Raw genomic sequence first — 2786 nt, 5'->3', positions numbered from 1 at the left:
ACATAATACTGGAGTACTGAATAGGACTAAACTGAGACATATATTTATGAGCTGATTATGAAAATTGAAATTTCACCTGTTTATGACATGCTGAGTACACTAGATAGAGACTCATGGGCATCAAACCCAAGTCTATTTTGATTACGCACTGATTTCACAATGTTCAGAATGAAAGTCATGAACGAGTTACGAAGCTAGAGAATAGAAGTTGTGCAACTATTCAAGGAACTAGGCTTAACTATATTTCTGAGGCAATTAATAACGTGGTAAAAGAAACGTAGTGTAGGGAAAGTCATTAACATTCCCAAACATAGAGAGTTAGCCTCACACACCTTAACTTCCTGCTCTTGAGCATAATACAACGTTTGTCAACCCTTTCAACTTTAATCTAAATCAATACAAGTCAAAGGGATTCCATATTAGCAATAATTCTCATGTTTTGGTTACTTAAGCATTTACTCAAACACTTGGTGGCATAAAGCTTCATAGTCCTTATTAATGGTGTCTCTACACCCAATAACCCATTCTCTTGTTCCTAGATAAATTCTAAAGTCTCAAATGGTTATAATCAACATTATTCTTTATCACCCATAAGGTAAACGACACCTTTAACCAATAATCAACAATCAACACACCAAACCCATAACCCTTCATGCTTTTCTATCAAAACCATCAACTCACATCTCATGAATTAGGGTCTATAATTATTAAACCAATGTTAGAATCAATTAAAGGTTGAAGACATTACCTTTTTGAAGTTCAATCCTCTTGAATTCGAGTTCTAGGGTTTCTTCTCTCGACAATGATGTCCCAATCAAATATCTAATGATATGGAGGGTTTACCCAAGTTAATAAGATGTTGGGAAATTGAAATTAATTTAGAATCACCATTAGAACTTACCTTGAATGGTGGAGGGACCCTTAAGGAGTTAGGTTTTTGAGAGCTTTCCTTTTTAGAGCAAGTTTTTATGTTTTGGGCTGTGGGGGACGAAATAGGGCTTAAAAAATGACTCCCCAAGTCCGCCACCGCGCCCCCTGTAGGCCTAACCGCGGTAAATAGTAGGAACACTGACTCACGACCGCGGTCGCGGTCCGGGCTCGGTCCGGGCGTGGTAGTTGTGCACTATTCTGTAAAACAGGCATAACATTTTGTACAGAGCTCCGTTGGGTTCCACAATATATCGTTGGAAAGCGATTTCAAAGGCCTACAACTTTCATGCTTTGAGTTTTCCCAAATTTCTTACACATTCTCACTAAACCCTGATGTAAGACGGACCTTTTAGTCGATTTTGTCGAATCTTATGCACCTCACTTTGCATCTTGATTCTAAAACAACTGTTTTCACCAATAATCATCCCTCTAGGACTTCATATGTCTAAAATATCAAATTAATTCCCATCTAACATATCCACACCTTGTCCGAATGTACGGGGTGTTACAACTTGGGGTCATCGGTCGAAGATGATGAACTTAACTCAGGGACTGTCGTACAACTCTCAAGATCAGTGATCGAAGAAGGCCACGCTGGAATAAATTCGACAAGTCTGACCTGGGATTGGAGAAACAAGTACATAGAAAACCTAAAGAACGAGAAGCTCTGATCAGATCCAAAGGAGCCGAGAGCTCTACGCACAAAGGCAGCACAGTTCACTTTGTCCGAGGATGGAACATTGTTTAGGAGGATGTTCGATGGACCGTTAGCATATCGGGAGATACCGACTACGTCCTACGGGATATTCACGAAGGCACTTGTGGAAACCATTCCGGTGCCGAATTGTTAGTTCACAAAGTTTTTAGAGCAGGATACTACTGGGTCGATATGGAAAAGGATACAAAGAGTTCGTTTGAAAATGCGACAAATGTCAAAGGTATGCGCCAATGATTCACCCGCCCGGGGAACAGCTCCACTCGGTCTTATCCTCCTAGCCGTTCATGAAATTGGGAATGGACATCGTTGGTCCTCTCCCCTCGGCCCCAGGTAAAGATCAGTTTATTTTATTTATGACTGACTATTTTTCTAAGTGGGTTGAAGCACAGGCTTTCGAGAAGGTCAGTAAAGGAAGTCATAGACTTATTTGGGACCACATTATATGTCGATTCGGGATGCCTGCCGAGATTGTGTGTGATAATGGAAAGCAATTCATCGACAACAAAGTGACTAAATTTCTCGAGGATCACAAGATCAAAAGAATTTTATTGACATCTTATCATCCCAGTGGGAACGGACAAGCCGAATCGACCAACAAAACCATTATCCAAAATTTTGAGAAGAGACTGACCGACGCTAAAGGAAAGTGGAGAGAGATACTGCCCGAGGTTCTTTGGGCCTACCGCACAACATCGAAGTCGAGTATGGGGGCAACATCGTTCTCTTTAGTTTATGGTGCAAAAGCTCTTATCCTGGTCGAGGTTGGGGAACCTAGCCTCAAGTTTCGATATGCAACACAAGAATCGAATCACGAGGCCATGAATACAAGCCTAGAATTGTTGGATGAAAGACGAGAAGCCGCCCTCGTCCGATTGGCCGCACAAAAATAGCGAATCAAAAGGTACTACAATCGAAGAGCCAATCTTTGACATTTTAAAATCGGAGACTTGGTGCTAAGGAAAGTCACCCTCAACACTCGAAATCCGAATGAAGGAAAACTGGGCCCAAACTGGGAGAGACCATATCAGGTCCTCGACATCATCTGTAAAGGATCCTACAAGCTTGGCATGATGAACGGCAAACAATTACCGAACAATTGGAACGTATCGCTCCTAAAATGATATTAATGTTAAGGTGC

The sequence above is a fragment of the Nicotiana attenuata genome, unplaced genomic scaffold (genome assembly GCF_001879085.1).
Source record: "Nicotiana attenuata strain UT unplaced genomic scaffold, NIATTr2, whole genome shotgun sequence".
In the NCBI taxonomy this organism is placed as follows: Eukaryota; Viridiplantae; Streptophyta; class Magnoliopsida; order Solanales; family Solanaceae; genus Nicotiana; species Nicotiana attenuata.
Note: the sequence above shows the minus strand (reverse complement) of the source record.